We start from the raw sequence: 16,549 nt of genomic DNA, 5'->3' as shown, positions 1-16,549 counted from the left end.
AACCTTTCCACATCTCAGCAAAAGTTGGACTGGTGTGGCCATCTTGCTTCAGGTACAAGTGAGACCGGAGAGGAGTGTCTTGACCTTCACCGGAGTGATCTAAGAATGAAGTACTATTGACAGGGAGCAAAATGGTTTCCACTTAAATCATGGATGCACACTTTGTATTGTGTCTTGTAATCACCATAAAAAAAGAAGTTTGACTGAGATTTCAACTCAGGTTCTTGCCGTTAGAGTCTAAAGTGTTCGTCATCAAGGGACCCGTATACTCCATCAGAGGTGGTTGTTGGATGGTCGACCAGCTTTGGAAACCCCATCGACCCACAGCTTTCCGACGTCAGATGGGGGCTGTGTCCAACCATTTGTGTGTTAAAAAAACACAAGGGGCTGTGTTAGTGGGGTCAACGGCAATGAATACTGATTCAAGACGTCGTGTTTGCGGAACATATTAATACACTTAAAGGCTCATTAGATGGCAAAACAAAGCAAATTCAGGGTTTTTTTCAGTCAGGATGGCCGAGCGGTCCAAGGCGCTGCGTTAAGGTCGCAGTCTCCACTGGAGGCGTGGGTTCGAATCCCACTTCTGACAGCAATTGTTTTTCACTGGTTGCGTTGACTGTAACATGATATTGTGAAAGAAAGCTTAGCAATGCTTTGTATGTCAAGGAGCAGGCATTTGACAAACTACTGCACGACCACTGCAGCAGCAGCATTTGTAAGCCTCTACATTATCAACCAATGTAATCTAACCATGTGTTTGTAAACAGTTGGCCTATATTTTGCTGGATTCATTGATTGTAGGAAGTCTCTCAAAACAATTTCTTTACTTGTCATTTCCCAAATCCTCTGCTGATCTTACTAAAATTCTGAAGTTAGCCTGAAACGGTTTCTGTGTCTTGTTAGCTTCTTTGTCATTGGTAACGTTGTATGCCTTCTATGTCCTATTCCCTGCACAGATAACATACTAACGAATGCCAAATAAGAAACTGTCTACCAAAACTGTGTATTTTTTGATGGTGTAGAGGTTCCATGGTGTAATGGTTAGCACTCTGGACTCTGAATCCAGTGATCTGAGTTCAAATCTCAGTGGAACCTGTTTTTAAGCTAGAGTAAAGGTCAAAGAAGGTCAAAAAATGCAACCTTTCCACATCTCAGCAAAAGTTGGACTGGTGTGGCCATCTTGCTTCAGGTACAAGTGAGACCGGAGAGGAGTGTCTTGACCTTCACCGGAGTGATCTAAGAATGAAGTACTATTGACAGGGAGCAAAATGGTTTCCACTTAAATCATGGATGCACACTTTGTATTGTGTCTTGTAATCACCATAAAAAAAGAAGTTTGACTGAGATTTCAACTCAGGTTCTTGCCGTTAGAGTCTAAAGTGTTCGTCATCAAGGGACCCGTATACTCCATCAGAGGTGGTTGTTGGATGGTCGACCAGCTTTGGAAACCCCATCGACCCACAGCTTTCCGACGTCAGATGGGGGCTGTGTCCAACCATTTGTGTGTTAAAAAAACACAAGGGGCTGTGTTAGTGGGGTCAACGGCAATGAATACTGATTCAAGACGTCGTGTTTGCGGAACATATTAATACACTTAAAGGCTCATTAGATGGCAAAACAAAGCAAATTCAGGGTTTTTTTCAGTCAGGATGGCCGAGCGGTCCAAGGCGCTGCGTTAAGGTCGCAGTCTCCACTGGAGGCGTGGGTTCGAATCCCACTTCTGACAGCAATTGTTTTTCACTGGTTGCGTTGACTGTAACATGATATTGTGAAAGAAAGCTTAGCAATGCTTTGTATGTCAAGGAGCAGGCATTTGACAAACTACTGCACGACCACTGCAGCAGCAGCATTTGCAAGCCTCTACATTATCAACCAATGTAATCTAACCATGTGTTTGTAAACAGTTGGCCTATATTTTGCTGGATTCATTGATTGTAGGAAGTCTCTCAAAACAATTTCTTTACTTGTCATTTCCCAAATCCTGTGCTGATCTTACTAAAATCCTGAAGTTAGCCTGAAACGGTTTCTGTGTCTTGTTAGCTTCTTTGTCATTGGTAACGTTGTATGCCTTCTATGTCCTATTCCCTGCACAGATAACATACTAACGGATGCCAAATAAGAAACGGTCTACCAAAACTGTGTATTTTTTGATGGTGTAGAGGTTCCATGGTGTAATGGTTAGCACTCTGGACTCTGAATCCAGTAATCTGAGTTCAAATCTCAGTGGAACCTGTTTTTAAGCTAGAGTAAAGGTCAAAGAAGGTCAAAAAATGCAACCTTTCCACATCTCAGCAAAAGTTGGACTGGTGTGGCCATCTTGCTTCAGGTACAAGTGAGACCGGAGAGGAGTGTCTTGACCTTCACCGGAGTGATCTAAGAATGAAGTACTATTGACAGGGAGCAAAATGGTTTCCACTTAAATCATGGATGCACACTTTGTATTGTGTCTTGTAATCACCATAAAAAAAGAAGTTTGACTGAGATTTCAACTCAGGTTCTTGCCGTTAGAGTCTAAAGTGTTCGTCATCAAGGGACCCGTATACTCCATCAGAGGTGGTTGTTGGATGGTCGACCAGCTTTGGAAACCCCATCGACCCACAGCTTTCCGACGTCAGATGGGGGCTGTGTCCAACCATTTGTGTGTTAAAAAAACACAAGGGGCTGTGTTAGTGGGGTCAACGGCAATGAATACTGATTCAAGACGTCGTGTTTGCGGAACATATTAATGCACTTAAAGGCTCATTAGATGGCAAAACAAAGCAAATTCAGGGTATTTTTCAGTCAGGATGGCCGAGCGGTCCAAGGCGCTGCGTTAAGGTCGCAGTCTCCACTGGAGGCGTGGGTTCGAATCCCACTTCTGACAGCAATTGTTTTTCACTGGTTGCGTTGACTGTAACATGATATTGTGAAAGAAAGCTTAGCAATGCTTTGTATGTCAAGGAGCAGGCATTTGACAAACTACTGCACGACCACTGCAGCAGCAGCATTTGCAAGCCTCTACATTATCAACCAATGTAATCTAACCATGTGTTTGTAAACAGTTGGCCTATATTTTGCTGGATTCATTGTTTGTATGAAGTCTCTCAAAACAATTTCTTTACTTGTCACTTCCCAAATCCTCTGCTGAGCTTACTAAAATCCTTAAGTCAGCCTGAAACGGTTTCTGTGTCTTGTTAGCTTCTTTGTCATTGGTAACGTTGTATGCCTTCTATGTCCTATTCCCTGCACAGATAACATACTAACGGATGCCAAATAAGAAACGGTCTACCAAAACTGTGTATTTTTTGATGGTGTAGAGGTTCCATGGTGTAATGGTTAGCACTCTGGACTCTGAATCCAGTCATCTGAGTTCAAATCTCAGTGGAACCTGTTTTTAAGCTAGAGTAAAGGTCAAAGAAGGTCAAAAAATGCAACCTTTCCACATCTCAGCAAAAGTTGGACTGGTGTGGCCATCTTGCTTCAGGTACAAGTGAGACCGGAGAGGAGTGTCTTGACCTTCACCGGAGTGATCTAAGAATGAAGTACTATTGACAGGGAGCAAAATGGTTTCCACTTAAATCATGGATGCACACTTTGTATTGTGTCTTGTAATCACCATAAAAAAAGAAGTTTGACTGAGATTTCAACTCAGGTTCTTGCCGTTAGAGTCTAAAGTGTTCGTCATCAAGGGACCCGTATACTCCATCAGAGGTGGTTGTTGGATGGTCGACCAGCTTTGGAAACCCCATCGACCCACAGCTTTCCGACGTCAGATGGGGGCTGTGTCCAACCATTTGTGTGTTAAAAAAACACAAGGGGCTGTGTTAGTGGGGTCAACGGCAATGAATACTGATTCAAGACGTCGTGTTTGCGGAACATATTAATGCACTTAAAGGCTCATTAGATGGCAAAACAAAGCAAATTCAGGGTTTTTTTCAGTCAGGATGGCCGAGCGGTCCAAGGCGCTGCGTTAAGGTCGCAGTCTCCACTGGAGGCGTGGGTTCGAATCCCACTTCTGACAGCAATTGTTTTTCACTGGTTGCGTTGACTGTAACATGATATTGTGAAAGAAAGCTTAGCAATGCTTTGTATGTCAAGGAGCAGGCATTTGACAAACTACTGCACGACCACTGCAGCAGCAGCATTTGCAAGCCTCTACATTATCAACCAATGTAATCTAACCATGTGTTTGTAAACAGTTGGCCTATATTTTGCTGGATTCATTGATTGTAGGAAGTCTCTCAAAACAATTTCTTTACTTGTCATTTCCCAAATCCTGTGCTGATCTTACTAAAATTCTGAAGTTAGCCTGAAACGGTTTCTGTGTCTTGTTAGCTTCTTTGTCATTGGTAACGTTGTATGCCTTCTATGTCCTATTCCCTGCACAGATAACATACTAACGGATGCCAAATAAGAAACGGTCTACCAAAACTGTGTATTTTTTGATGGTGTAGAGGTTCCATGGTGTAATGGTTAGCACTCTGGACTCTGAATCCAGTGATCTGAGTTCAAATCTCAGTGGAACCTGTTTTTAAGCTAGAGTAAAGGTCAAAGAAGGTCAAAAAATGCAACCTTTCCACATCTCAGCAAAAGTTGGACTGGTGTGGCCATCTTGCTTCAGGTACAAGTGAGACCGGAGAGGAGTGTCTTGACCTTCACCGGAGTGATCTAAGAATGAAGTACTATTGACAGGGAGCAAAATGGTTTCCACTTAAATCATGGATGCACACTTTGTATTGTGTCTTGTAATCACCATAAAAAAAGAAGTTTGACTGAGATTTCAACTCAGGTTCTTGCCGTTAGAGTCTAAAGTGTTCGTCATCAAGGGACCCGTATACTCCATCAGAGGTGGTTGTTGGATGGTCGACCAGCTTTGGAAACCCCATCGACCCACAGCTTTCCGACGTCAGATGGGGGCTGTGTCCAACCATTTGTGTGTTAAAAAAACACAAGGGGCTGTGTTAGTGGGGTCAACGGCAATGAATACTGATTCAAGACGTCGTGTTTGCGGAACATATTAATGCACTTAAAGGCTCATTAGATGGCAAAACAAAGCAAATTCAGGGTTTTTTTCAGTCAGGATGGCCGAGCGGTCCAAGGCGCTGCGTTAAGGTCGCAGTCTCCACTGGAGGCGTGGGTTCGAATCCCACTTCTGACAGCAATTGTTTTTCACTGGTTGCGTTGACTGTAACATGATATTGTGAAAGAAAGCTTAGCAATGCTTTGTATGTCAAGGAGCAGGCATTTGACAAACTACTGCACGACCACTGCAGCAGCAGCATTTGCAAGCCTCTACATTATCAACCAATGTAATCTAACCATGTGTTTGTAAACAGTTGGCCTATATTTTGCTGGATTCATTGATTGTAGGAAGTCTCTCAAAACAATTTCTTTACTTGTCATTTCCCAAATCCTGTGCTGATCTTACTAAAATCCTGAAGTTAGCCTGAAACGGTTTCTGTGTCTTGTTAGCTTCTTTGTCATTGGTAACGTTGTATGCCTTCTATGTCCTATTCCCTGCACAGATAACATACTAACGGATGCCAAATAAGAAACGGTCTACCAAAACTGTGTATTTTTTGATGGTGTAGAGGTTCCATGGTGTAATGGTTAGCACTCTGGACTCTGAATCCAGTCATCTGAGTTCAAATCTCAGTGGAACCTGTTTTTAAGCTAGAGTAAAGGTCAAAGAAGGTCAAAAAATGCAACCTTTCCACATCTCAGCAAAAGTTGGACTGGTGTGGCCATCTTGCTTCAGGTACAAGTGAGACCGGAGAGGAGTGTCTTGACCTTCACCGGAGTGATCTAAGAATGAAGTACTATTGACAGGGAGCAAAATGGTTTCCACTTAAATCATGGATGCACACTTTGTATTGTGTCTTGTAATCACCATAAAAAAAGAAGTTTGACTGAGATTTCAACTCAGGTTCTTGCCGTTAGAGTCTAAAGTGTTCGTCATCAAGGGACCCGTATACTCCATCAGAGGTGGTTGTTGGATGGTCGACCAGCTTTGGAAACCCCATCGACCCACAGCTTTCCGACGTCAGATGGGGGCTGTGTCCAACCATTTGTGTGTTAAAAAAACACAAGGGGCTGTGTTAGTGGGGTCAACGGCAATGAATACTGATTCAAGACGTCGTGTTTGCGGAACATATTAATGCACTTAAAGGCTCATTAGATGGCAAAACAAAGCAAATTCAGGGTTTTTTTCAGTCAGGATGGCCGAGCGGTCCAAGGCGCTGCGTTAAGGTCGCAGTCTCCACTGGAGGCGTGGGTTCGAATCCCACTTCTGACAGCAATTGTTTTTCACTGGTTGCGTTGACTGTAACATGATATTGTGAAAGAAAGCTTAGCAATGCTTTGTATGTCAAGGAGCAGGCATTTGACAAACTACTGCACGACCACTGCAGCAGCAGCATTTGCAAGCCTCTACATTATCAACCAATGTAATCTAACCATGTGTTTGTAAACAGTTGGCCTATATTTTGCTGGATTCATTGATTGTAGGAAGTCTCTCAAAACAATTTCTTTACTTGTCATTTCCCAAATCCTGTGCTGATCTTACTAAAATTCTGAAGTTAGCCTGAAACGGTTTCTGTGTCTTGTTAGCTTCTTTGTCATTGGTAACGTTGTATGCCTTCTATGTCCTATTCCCTGCACAGATAACATACTAACGGATGCCAAATAAGAAACGGTCTACCAAAACTGTGTATTTTTTGATGGTGTAGAGGTTCCATGGTGTAATGGTTAGCACTCTGGACTCTGAATCCAGTGATCTGAGTTCAAATCTCAGTGGAACCTGTTTTTAAGCTAGAGTAAAGGTCAAAGAAGGTCAAAAAATGCAACCTTTCCACATCTCAGCAAAAGTTGGACTGGTGTGGCCATCTTGCTTCAGGTACAAGTGAGACCGGAGAGGAGTGTCTTGACCTTCACCGGAGTGATCTAAGAATGAAGTACTATTGACAGGGAGCAAAATGGTTTCCACTTAAATCATGGATGCACACTTTGTATTGTGTCTTGTAATCACCATAAAAAAAGAAGTTTGACTGAGATTTCAACTCAGGTTCTTGCCGTTAGAGTCTAAAGTGTTCGTCATCAAGGGACCCGTATACTCCATCAGAGGTGGTTGTTGGATGGTCGACCAGCTTTGGAAACCCCATCGACCCACAGCTTTCCGACGTCAGATGGGGGCTGTGTCCAACCATTTGTGTGTTAAAAAAACACAAGGGGCTGTGTTAGTGGGGTCAACGGCAATGAATACTGATTCAAGACGTCGTGTTTGCGGAACATATTAATGCACTTAAAGGCTCATTAGATGGCAAAACAAAGCAAATTCAGGGTATTTTTCAGTCAGGATGGCCGAGCGGTCCAAGGCGCTGCGTTAAGGTCGCAGTCTCCACTGGAGGCGTGGGTTCGAATCCCACTTCTGACAGCAATTGTTTTTCACTGGTTGCGTTGACTGTAACATGATATTGTGAAAGAAAGCTTAGCAATGCTTTGTATGTCAAGGAGCAGGCATTTGACAAACTACTGCACGACCACTGCAGCAGCAGCATTTGTAAGCCTCTACATTATCAACCAATGTAATCTAACCATGTGTTTGTAAACAGTTGGCCTATATTTTGCTGGATTCATTGTTTGTATGAAGTCTCTCAAAACAATTTCTTTACTTGTCACTTCCCAAATCCTCTGCTGAGCTTACTAAAATCCTTAAGTCAGCCTGAAACGGTTTCTGTGTCTTGTTAGCTTCTTTGTCATTGGTAACGTTGTATGCCTTCTATGTCCTATTCCCTGCACAGATAACATACTAACGGATGCCAAATAAGAAACGGTCTACCAAAACTGTGTATTTTTTGATGGTGTAGAGGTTCCATGGTGTAATGGTTAGCACTCTGGACTCTGAATCCAGTGATCTGAGTTCAAATCTCAGTGGAACCTGTTTTTAAGCTAGAGTAAAGGTCAAAGAAGGTCAAAAAATGCAACCTTTCCACATCTCAGCAAAAGTTGGACTGGTGTGGCCATCTTGCTTCAGGTACAAGTGAGACCGGAGAGGAGTGTCTTGACCTTCACCGGAGTGATCTAAGAATGAAGTACTATTGACAGGGAGCAAAATGGTTTCCACTTAAATCATGGATGCACACTTTGTATTGTGTCTTGTAATCACCATAAAAAAAGAAGTTTGACTGAGATTTCAACTCAGGTTCTTGCCGTTAGAGTCTAAAGTGTTCGTCATCAAGGGACCCGTATACTCCATCAGAGGTGGTTGTTGGATGGTCGACCAGCTTTGGAAACCCCATCGACCCACAGCTTTCCGACGTCAGATGGGGGCTGTGTCCAACCATTTGTGTGTTAAAAAAACACAAGGGGCTGTGTTAGTGGGGTCAACGGCAATGAATACTGATTCAAGACGTCGTGTTTGCGGAACATATTAATGCACTTAAAGGCTCATTAGATGGCAAAACAAAGCAAATTCAGGGTATTTTTCAGTCAGGATGGCCGAGCGGTCCAAGGCGCTGCGTTAAGGTCGCAGTCTCCACTGGAGGCGTGGGTTCGAATCCCACTTCTGACAGCAATTGTTTTTCACTGGTTGCGTTGACTGTAACATGATATTGTGAAAGAAAGCTTAGCAATGCTTTGTATGTCAAGGAGCAGGCATTTGACAAACTACTGCACGACCACTGCAGCAGCAGCATTTGTAAGCCTCTACATTATCAACCAATGTAATCTAACCATGTGTTTGTAAACAGTTGGCCTATATTTTGCTGGATTCATTGTTTGTATGAAGTCTCTCAAAACAATTTCTTTACTTGTCACTTCCCAAATCCTCTGCTGAGCTTACTAAAATCCTTAAGTCAGCCTGAAACGGTTTCTGTGTCTTGTTAGCTTCTTTGTCATTGGTAACGTTGTATGCCTTCTATGTCCTATTCCCTGCACAGATAACATACTAACGGATGCCAAATAAGAAACGGTCTACCAAAACTGTGTATTTTTTGATGGTGTAGAGGTTCCATGGTGTAATGGTTAGCACTCTGGACTCTGAATCCAGTGATCTGAGTTCAAATCTCAGTGGAACCTGTTTTTAAGCTAGAGTAAAGGTCAAAGAAGGTCAAAAAATGCAACCTTTCCACATCTCAGCAAAAGTTGGACTGGTGTGGCCATCTTGCTTCAGGTACAAGTGAGACCGGAGAGGAGTGTCTTGACCTTCACCGGAGTGATCTAAGAATGAAGTACTATTGACAGGGAGCAAAATGGTTTCCACTTAAATCATGGATGCACACTTTGTATTGTGTCTTGTAATCACCATAAAAAAAGAAGTTTGACTGAGATTTCAACTCAGGTTCTTGCCGTTAGAGTCTAAAGTGTTCGTCATCAAGGGACCCGTATACTCCATCAGAGGTGGTTGTTGGATGGTCGACCAGCTTTGGAAACCCCATCGACCCACAGCTTTCCGACGTCAGATGGGGGCTGTGTCCAACCATTTGTGTGTTAAAAAAACACAAGGGGCTGTGTTAGTGGGGTCAACGGCAATGAATACTGATTCAAGACGTCGTGTTTGCGGAACATATTAATGCACTTAAAGGCTCATTAGATGGCAAAACAAAGCAAATTCAGGGTTTTTTTCAGTCAGGATGGCCGAGCGGTCCAAGGCGCTGCGTTAAGGTCGCAGTCTCCACTGGAGGCGTGGGTTCGAATCCCACTTCTGACAGCAATTGTTTTTCACTGGTTGCGTTGACTGTAACATGATATTGTGAAAGAAAGCTTAGCAATGCTTTGTATGTCAAGGAGCAGGCATTTGACAAACTACTGCACGACCACTGCAGCAGCAGCATTTGCAAGCCTCTACATTATCAACCAATGTAATCTAACCATGTGTTTGTAAACAGTTGGCCTATATTTTGCTGGATTCATTGTTTGTATGAAGTCTCTCAAAACAATTTCTTTACTTGTCACTTCCCAAATCCTCTGCTGAGCTTACTAAAATCCTTAAGTCAGCCTGAAACGGTTTCTGTGTCTTGTTAGCTTCTTTGTCATTGGTAACGTTGTATGCCTTCTATGTCCTATTCCCTGCACAGATAACATACTAACGGATGCCAAATAAGAAACGGTCTACCAAAACTGTGTATTTTTTGATGGTGTAGAGGTTCCATGGTGTAATGGTTAGCACTCTGGACTCTGAATCCAGTGATCTGAGTTCAAATCTCAGTGGAACCTGTTTTTAAGCTAGAGTAAAGGTCAAAGAAGGTCAAAAAATGCAACCTTTCCACATCTCAGCAAAAGTTGGACTGGTGTGGCCATCTTGCTTCAGGTACAAGTGAGACCGGAGAGGAGTGTCTTGACCTTCACCGGAGTGATCTAAGAATGAAGTACTATTGACAGGGAGCAAAATGGTTTCCACTTAAATCATGGATGCACACTTTGTATTGTGTCTTGTAATCACCATAAAAAAAGAAGTTTGACTGAGATTTCAACTCAGGTTCTTGCCGTTAGAGTCTAAAGTGTTCGTCATCAAGGGACCCGTATACTCCATCAGAGGTGGTTGTTGGATGGTCGACCAGCTTTGGAAACCCCATCGACCCACAGCTTTCCGACGTCAGATGGGGGCTGTGTCCAACCATTTGTGTGTTAAAAAAACACAAGGGGCTGTGTTAGTGGGGTCAACGGCAATGAATACTGATTCAAGACGTCGTGTTTGCGGAACATATTAATGCACTTAAAGGCTCATTAGATGGCAAAACAAAGCAAATTCAGGGTTTTTTTCAGTCAGGATGGCCGAGCGGTCCAAGGCGCTGCGTTAAGGTCGCAGTCTCCACTGGAGGCGTGGGTTCGAATCCCACTTCTGACAGCAATTGTTTTTCACTGGTTGCGTTGACTGTAACATGATATTGTGAAAGAAAGCTTAGCAATGCTTTGTATGTCAAGGAGCAGGCATTTGACAAACTACTGCACGACCACTGCAGCAGCAGCATTTGCAAGCCTCTACATTATCAACCAATGTAATCTAACCATGTGTTTGTAAACAGTTGGCCTATATTTTGCTGGATTCATTGATTGTAGGAAGTCTCTCAAAACAATTTCTTTACTTGTCATTTCCCAAATCCTGTGCTGATCTTACTAAAATCCTGAAGTTAGCCTGAAACGGTTTCTGTGTCTTGTTAGCTTCTTTGTCATTGGTAACGTTGTATGCCTTCTATGTCCTATTCCCTGCACAGATAACATACTAACGGATGCCAAATAAGAAACGGTCTACCAAAACTGTGTATTTTTTGATGGTGTAGAGGTTCCATGGTGTAATGGTTAGCACTCTGGACTCTGAATCCAGTGATCTGAGTTCAAATCTCAGTGGAACCTGTTTTTAAGCTAGAGTAAAGGTCAAAGAAGGTCAAAAAATGCAACCTTTCCACATCTCAGCAAAAGTTGGACTGGTGTGGCCATCTTGCTTCAGGTACAAGTGAGACCGGAGAGGAGTGTCTTGACCTTCACCGGAGTGATCTAAGAATGAAGTACTATTGACAGGGAGCAAAATGGTTTCCACTTAAATCATGGATGCACACTTTGTATTGTGTCTTGTAATCACCATAAAAAAAGAAGTTTGACTGAGATTTCAACTCAGGTTCTTGCCGTTAGAGTCTAAAGTGTTCGTCATCAAGGGACCCGTATACTCCATCAGAGGTGGTTGTTGGATGGTCGACCAGCTTTGGAAACCCCATCGACCCACAGCTTTCCGACGTCAGATGGGGGCTGTGTCCAACCATTTGTGTGTTAAAAAAACACAAGGGGCTGTGTTAGTGGGGTCAACGGCAATGAATACTGATTCAAGACGTCGTGTTTGCGGAACATATTAATGCACTTAAAGGCTCATTAGATGGCAAAACAAAGCAAATTCAGGTTTTTTTTCAGTCAGGATGGCCGAGCGGTCCAAGGCGCTGCGTTAAGGTCGCAGTCTCCACTGGAGGCGTGGGTTCGAATCCCACTTCTGACAGCAATTGTTTTTCACTGGTTGCGTTGACTGTAACATGATATTGTGAAAGAAAGCTTAGCAATGCTTTGTATGTCAAGGAGCAGGCATTTGACAAACTACTGCACGACCACTGCAGCAGCAGCATTTGCAAGCCTCTACATTATCAACCAATGTAATCTAACCATGTGTTTGTAAACAGTTGGCCTATATTTTGCTGGATTCATTGTTTGTATGAAGTCTCTCAAAACAATTTCTTTACTTGTCACTTCCCAAATCCTCTGCTGAGCTTACTAAAATCCTTAAGTCAGCCTGAAACGGTTTCTGTGTCTTGTTAGCTTCTTTGTCATTGGTAACGTTGTATGCCTTCTATGTCCTATTCCCTGCACAGATAACATACTAACGGATGCCAAATAAGAAACGGTCTACCAAAACTGTGTATTTTTTGATGGTGTAGAGGTTCCATGGTGTAATGGTTAGCACTCTGGACTCTGAATCCAGTGATCTGAGTTCAAATCTCAGTGGAACCTGTTTTTAAGCTAGAGTAAAGGTCAAAGAAGGTCAAAAAATGCAACCTTTCCACATCTCAGCAAAAGTTGGACTGGTGTGGCCATCTTGCTTCAGGTACAAGTGAGACCGGAGAGGAGTGTCTTGACCTTCACCGGAGTGATCTAAGAATGAAGTACTATTGACAGGGAGCAAAATGGTTTCCACTTAAATCATGGATGCACACTTTGTATTGTGTCTTGTAATCACCATAAAAAAAGAAGTTTGACTGAGATTTCAACTCAGGTTCTTGCCGTTAGAGTCTAAAGTGTTCGTCATCAAGGGACCCGTATACTCCATCAGAGGTGGTTGTTGGATGGTCGACCAGCTTTGGAAACCCCATCGACCCACAGCTTTCCGACGTCAGATGGGGGCTGTGTCCAACCATTTGTGTGTTAAAAAAACACAAGGGGCTGTGTTAGTGGGGTCAACGGCAATGAATACTGATTCAAGACGTCGTGTTTGCGGAACATATTAATGCACTTAAAGGCTCATTAGATGGCAAAACAAAGCAAATTCAGGGTTTTTTTCAGTCAGGATGGCCGAGCGGTCCAAGGCGCTGCGTTAAGGTCGCAGTCTCCACTGGAGGCGTGGGTTCGAATCCCACTTCTGACAGCAATTGTTTTTCACTGGTTGCGTTGACTGTAACATGATATTGTGAAAGAAAGCTTAGCAATGCTTTGTATGTCAAGGAGCAGGCATTTGACAAACTACTGCACGACCACTGCAGCAGCAGCATTTGCAAGCCTCTACATTATCAACCAATGTAATCTAACCATGTGTTTGTAAACAGTTGGCCTATATTTTGCTGGATTCATTGATTGTAGGAAGTCTCTCAAAACAATTTCTTTACTTGTCATTTCCCAAATCCTGTGCTGATCTTACTAAAATCCTGAAGTTAGCCTGAAACGGTTTCTGTGTCTTGTTAGCTTCTTTGTCATTGGTAACGTTGTATGCCTTCTATGTCCTATTCCCTGCACAGATAACATACTAACGGATGCCAAATAAGAAACGGTCTACCAAAACTGTGTATTTTTTGATGGTGTAGAGGTTCCATGGTGTAATGGTTAGCACTCTGGACTCTGAATCCAGTGATCTGAGTTCAAATCTCAGTGGAACCTGTTTTTAAGCTAGAGTAAAGGTCAAAGAAGGTCAAAAAATGCAACCTTTCCACATCTCAGCAAAAGTTGGACTGGTGTGGCCATCTTGCTTCAGGTACAAGTGAGACCGGAGAGGAGTGTCTTGACCTTCACCGGAGTGATCTAAGAATGAAGTACTATTGACAGGGAGCAAAATGGTTTCCACTTAAATCATGGATGCACACTTTGTATTGTGTCTTGTAATCACCATAAAAAAAGAAGTTTGACTGAGATTTCAACTCAGGTTCTTGCCGTTAGAGTCTAAAGTGTTCGTCATCAAGGGACCCGTATACTCCATCAGAGGTGGTTGTTGGATGGTCGACCAGCTTTGGAAACCCCATCGACCCACAGCTTTCCGACGTCAGATGGGGGCTGTGTCCAACCATTTGTGTGTTAAAAAAACACAAGGGGCTGTGTTAGTGGGGTCAACGGCAATGAATACTGATTCAAGACGTCGTGTTTGCGGAACATATTAATGCACTTAAAGGCTCATTAGATGGCAAAACAAAGCAAATTCAGGGTTTTTTTCAGTCAGGATGGCCGAGCGGTCCAAGGCGCTGCGTTAAGGTCGCAGTCTCCACTGGAGGCGTGGGTTCGAATCCCACTTCTGACAGCAATTGTTTTTCACTGGTTGCGTTGACTGTAACATGATATTGTGAAAGAAAGCTTAGCAATGCTTTGTATGTCAAGGAGCAGGCATTTGACAAACTACTGCACGACCACTGCAGCAGCAGCATTTGCAAGCCTCTACATTATCAACCAATGTAATCTAACCATGTGTTTGTAAACAGTTGGCCTATATTTTGCTGGATTCATTGTTTGTATGAAGTCTCTCAAAACAATTTCTTTACTTGTCACTTCCCAAATCCTCTGCTGAGCTTACTAAAATCCTTAAGTCAGCCTGAAACGGTTTCTGTGTCTTGTTAGCTTCTTTGTCATTGGTAACGTTGTATGCCTTCTATGTCCTATTCCCTGCACAGATAACATACTAACGAATGCCAAATAAGAAACGGTCTACCAAAACTGTGTATTTTTTGATGGTGTAGAGGTTCCATGGTGTAATGGTTAGCACTCTGGACTCTGAATCCAGTGATCTGAGTTCAAATCTCAGTGGAACCTGTTTTTAAGCTAGAGTAAAGGTCAAAGAAGGTCAAAAAATGCAACCTTTCCACATCTCAGCAAAAGTTGGACTGGTGTGGCCATCTTGCTTCAGGTACAAGTGAGACCGGAGAGGAGTGTCTTGACCTTCACCGGAGTGATCTAAGAATGAAGTACTATTGACAGGGAGCAAAATGGTTTCCACTTAAATCATGGATGCACACTTTGTATTGTGTCTTGTAATCACCATAAAAAAAGAAGTTTGACTGAGATTTCAACTCAGGTTCTTGCCGTTAGAGTCTAAAGTGTTCGTCATCAAGGGACCCGTATACTCCATCAGAGGTGGTTGTTGGATGGTCGACCAGCTTTGGAAACCCCATCGACCCACAGCTTTCCGACGTCAGATGGGGGCTGTGTCCAACCATTTGTGTGTTAAAAAAACACAAGGGGCTGTGTTAGTGGGGTCAACGGCAATGAATACTGATTCAAGACGTCGTGTTTGCGGAACATATTAATGCACTTAAAGGCTCATTAGATGGCAAAACAAAGCAAATTCAGGGTTTTTTTCAGTCAGGATGGCCGAGCGGTCCAAGGCGCTGCGTTAAGGTCGCAGTCTCCACTGGAGGCGTGGGTTCGAATCCCACTTCTGACAGCAATTGTTTTTCACTGGTTGCGTTGACTGTAACATGATATTGTGAAAGAAAGCTTAGCAATGCTTTGTATGTCAAGGAGCAGGCATTTGACAAACTACTGCACGACCACTGCAGCAGCAGCATTTGCAAGCCTCTACATTATCAACCAATGTAATCTAACCATGTGTTTGTAAACAGTTGGCCTATATTTTGCTGGATTCATTGTTTGTATGAAGTCTCTCAAAACAATTTCTTTACTTGTCACTTCCCAAATCCTCTGCTGAGCTTACTAAAATCCTTAAGTCAGCCTGAAACGGTTTCTGTGTCTTGTTAGCTTCTTTGTCATTGGTAACGTTGTATGCCTTCTATGTCCTATTCCCTGCACAGATAACATACTAACGGATGCCAAATAAGAAACGGTCTACCAAAACTGTGTATTTTTTGATGGTGTAGAGGTTCCATGGTGTAATGGTTAGCACTCTGGACTCTGAATCCAGTGATCTGAGTTCAAATCTCAGTGGAACCTGTTTTTAAGCTAGAGTAAAGGTCAAAGAAGGTCAAAAAATGCAACCTTTCCACATCTCAGCAAAAGTTGGACTGGTGTGGCCATCTTGCTTCAGGTACAAGTGAGACCGGAGAGGAGTGTCTTGACCTTCACCGGAGTGATCTAAGAATGAAGTACTATTGACAGGGAGCAAAATGGTTTCCACTTAAATCATGGATGCACACTTTGTATTGTGTCTTGTAATCACCATAAAAAAAGAAGTTTGACTGAGATTTCAACTCAGGTTCTTGCCGTTAGAGTCTAAAGTGTTCGTCATCAAGGGACCCGTATACTCCATCAGAGGTGGTTGTTGGATGGTCGACCAGCTTTGGAAACCCCATCGACCCACAGCTTTCCGACGTCAGATGGGGGCTGTGTCCAACCATTTGTGTGTTAAAAAAACACAAGGGGCTGTGTTAGTGGGGTCAACGGCAATGAATACTGATTCAAGACGTCGTGTTTGCGGAACATATTAATGCACTTAAAGGCTCATTAGATGGCAAAACAAAGCAAATTCAGGGTATTTTTCAGTCAGGATGGCCGAGCGGTCCAAGGCGCTGCGTTAAGGTCGCAGTCTCCACTGGAGGCGTGGGTTCGAATCCCACTTCTGACAGCAATTGTTTTTCACTGGTTGCGTTGACTGTAACATGATATT

The 16,549-nt window shown here is 43.1% G+C and overlaps 27 non-coding genes across 27 annotated transcripts; all 27 read left to right on the top strand.

Moving 5' to 3' along the window:
- Nucleotides 1-506: 506 nt before the first annotated feature.
- Nucleotides 507-589, top strand: trnal-aag (transfer RNA leucine (anticodon AAG)). Its single transcript has one exon. It is a non-coding gene; the product is annotated as a tRNA-Leu (tRNA).
- A 434-nt stretch (nucleotides 590-1,023) lies between these two features.
- trnaq-cug (transfer RNA glutamine (anticodon CUG)) lies at nucleotides 1,024-1,095 on the top strand. The gene has a single exon. It is a non-coding gene; the product is annotated as a tRNA-Gln (tRNA).
- A 548-nt stretch (nucleotides 1,096-1,643) lies between these two features.
- trnal-aag (transfer RNA leucine (anticodon AAG)) lies at nucleotides 1,644-1,726 on the top strand. The gene has a single exon. It is a non-coding gene; the product is annotated as a tRNA-Leu (tRNA).
- Nucleotides 1,727-2,160: 434 nt separating this feature from the next.
- trnaq-cug (transfer RNA glutamine (anticodon CUG)) lies at nucleotides 2,161-2,232 on the top strand. The gene has a single exon. It is a non-coding gene; the product is annotated as a tRNA-Gln (tRNA).
- Nucleotides 2,233-2,780: 548 nt separating this feature from the next.
- Nucleotides 2,781-2,863, top strand: trnal-aag (transfer RNA leucine (anticodon AAG)). The gene has a single exon. It is a non-coding gene; the product is annotated as a tRNA-Leu (tRNA).
- A 1,054-nt stretch (nucleotides 2,864-3,917) lies between these two features.
- Nucleotides 3,918-4,000, top strand: trnal-aag (transfer RNA leucine (anticodon AAG)). The gene has a single exon. It is a non-coding gene; the product is annotated as a tRNA-Leu (tRNA).
- Nucleotides 4,001-4,434: 434 nt separating this feature from the next.
- On the top strand, nucleotides 4,435-4,506 carry trnaq-cug (transfer RNA glutamine (anticodon CUG)). The gene has a single exon. It is a non-coding gene; the product is annotated as a tRNA-Gln (tRNA).
- A 548-nt stretch (nucleotides 4,507-5,054) lies between these two features.
- On the top strand, nucleotides 5,055-5,137 carry trnal-aag (transfer RNA leucine (anticodon AAG)). Its single transcript has one exon. It is a non-coding gene; the product is annotated as a tRNA-Leu (tRNA).
- A 1,054-nt stretch (nucleotides 5,138-6,191) lies between these two features.
- Nucleotides 6,192-6,274, top strand: trnal-aag (transfer RNA leucine (anticodon AAG)). The gene has a single exon. It is a non-coding gene; the product is annotated as a tRNA-Leu (tRNA).
- Nucleotides 6,275-6,708: 434 nt separating this feature from the next.
- On the top strand, nucleotides 6,709-6,780 carry trnaq-cug (transfer RNA glutamine (anticodon CUG)). The gene has a single exon. It is a non-coding gene; the product is annotated as a tRNA-Gln (tRNA).
- Nucleotides 6,781-7,328: 548 nt separating this feature from the next.
- Nucleotides 7,329-7,411, top strand: trnal-aag (transfer RNA leucine (anticodon AAG)). Its single transcript has one exon. It is a non-coding gene; the product is annotated as a tRNA-Leu (tRNA).
- Nucleotides 7,412-7,845: 434 nt separating this feature from the next.
- On the top strand, nucleotides 7,846-7,917 carry trnaq-cug (transfer RNA glutamine (anticodon CUG)). Its single transcript has one exon. It is a non-coding gene; the product is annotated as a tRNA-Gln (tRNA).
- A 548-nt stretch (nucleotides 7,918-8,465) lies between these two features.
- On the top strand, nucleotides 8,466-8,548 carry trnal-aag (transfer RNA leucine (anticodon AAG)). Its single transcript has one exon. It is a non-coding gene; the product is annotated as a tRNA-Leu (tRNA).
- Nucleotides 8,549-8,982: 434 nt separating this feature from the next.
- trnaq-cug (transfer RNA glutamine (anticodon CUG)) lies at nucleotides 8,983-9,054 on the top strand. Its single transcript has one exon. It is a non-coding gene; the product is annotated as a tRNA-Gln (tRNA).
- A 548-nt stretch (nucleotides 9,055-9,602) lies between these two features.
- Nucleotides 9,603-9,685, top strand: trnal-aag (transfer RNA leucine (anticodon AAG)). Its single transcript has one exon. It is a non-coding gene; the product is annotated as a tRNA-Leu (tRNA).
- Nucleotides 9,686-10,119: 434 nt separating this feature from the next.
- Nucleotides 10,120-10,191, top strand: trnaq-cug (transfer RNA glutamine (anticodon CUG)). The gene has a single exon. It is a non-coding gene; the product is annotated as a tRNA-Gln (tRNA).
- Nucleotides 10,192-10,739: 548 nt separating this feature from the next.
- On the top strand, nucleotides 10,740-10,822 carry trnal-aag (transfer RNA leucine (anticodon AAG)). Its single transcript has one exon. It is a non-coding gene; the product is annotated as a tRNA-Leu (tRNA).
- A 434-nt stretch (nucleotides 10,823-11,256) lies between these two features.
- trnaq-cug (transfer RNA glutamine (anticodon CUG)) lies at nucleotides 11,257-11,328 on the top strand. Its single transcript has one exon. It is a non-coding gene; the product is annotated as a tRNA-Gln (tRNA).
- Nucleotides 11,329-11,876: 548 nt separating this feature from the next.
- Nucleotides 11,877-11,959, top strand: trnal-aag (transfer RNA leucine (anticodon AAG)). Its single transcript has one exon. It is a non-coding gene; the product is annotated as a tRNA-Leu (tRNA).
- A 434-nt stretch (nucleotides 11,960-12,393) lies between these two features.
- trnaq-cug (transfer RNA glutamine (anticodon CUG)) lies at nucleotides 12,394-12,465 on the top strand. Its single transcript has one exon. It is a non-coding gene; the product is annotated as a tRNA-Gln (tRNA).
- A 548-nt stretch (nucleotides 12,466-13,013) lies between these two features.
- trnal-aag (transfer RNA leucine (anticodon AAG)) lies at nucleotides 13,014-13,096 on the top strand. The gene has a single exon. It is a non-coding gene; the product is annotated as a tRNA-Leu (tRNA).
- Nucleotides 13,097-13,530: 434 nt separating this feature from the next.
- trnaq-cug (transfer RNA glutamine (anticodon CUG)) lies at nucleotides 13,531-13,602 on the top strand. Its single transcript has one exon. It is a non-coding gene; the product is annotated as a tRNA-Gln (tRNA).
- A 548-nt stretch (nucleotides 13,603-14,150) lies between these two features.
- trnal-aag (transfer RNA leucine (anticodon AAG)) lies at nucleotides 14,151-14,233 on the top strand. The gene has a single exon. It is a non-coding gene; the product is annotated as a tRNA-Leu (tRNA).
- Nucleotides 14,234-14,667: 434 nt separating this feature from the next.
- trnaq-cug (transfer RNA glutamine (anticodon CUG)) lies at nucleotides 14,668-14,739 on the top strand. Its single transcript has one exon. It is a non-coding gene; the product is annotated as a tRNA-Gln (tRNA).
- A 548-nt stretch (nucleotides 14,740-15,287) lies between these two features.
- trnal-aag (transfer RNA leucine (anticodon AAG)) lies at nucleotides 15,288-15,370 on the top strand. The gene has a single exon. It is a non-coding gene; the product is annotated as a tRNA-Leu (tRNA).
- Nucleotides 15,371-15,804: 434 nt separating this feature from the next.
- On the top strand, nucleotides 15,805-15,876 carry trnaq-cug (transfer RNA glutamine (anticodon CUG)). The gene has a single exon. It is a non-coding gene; the product is annotated as a tRNA-Gln (tRNA).
- Nucleotides 15,877-16,424: 548 nt separating this feature from the next.
- trnal-aag (transfer RNA leucine (anticodon AAG)) lies at nucleotides 16,425-16,507 on the top strand. The gene has a single exon. It is a non-coding gene; the product is annotated as a tRNA-Leu (tRNA).
- Nucleotides 16,508-16,549: the final 42 nt, after the last annotated feature.

Source organism: Anarhichas minor, unplaced genomic scaffold (genome assembly GCF_050575085.1).
Source record: "Anarhichas minor isolate MPS153535 unplaced genomic scaffold, ASM5057508v1 ptg000025l, whole genome shotgun sequence".
NCBI lineage: Eukaryota > Metazoa > Chordata > Actinopteri > Perciformes > Anarhichadidae > Anarhichas > Anarhichas minor.
The sequence above is the reverse complement of the archived record's forward strand: the minus strand, read 5'-3'. Positions and strand labels throughout refer to the sequence as shown.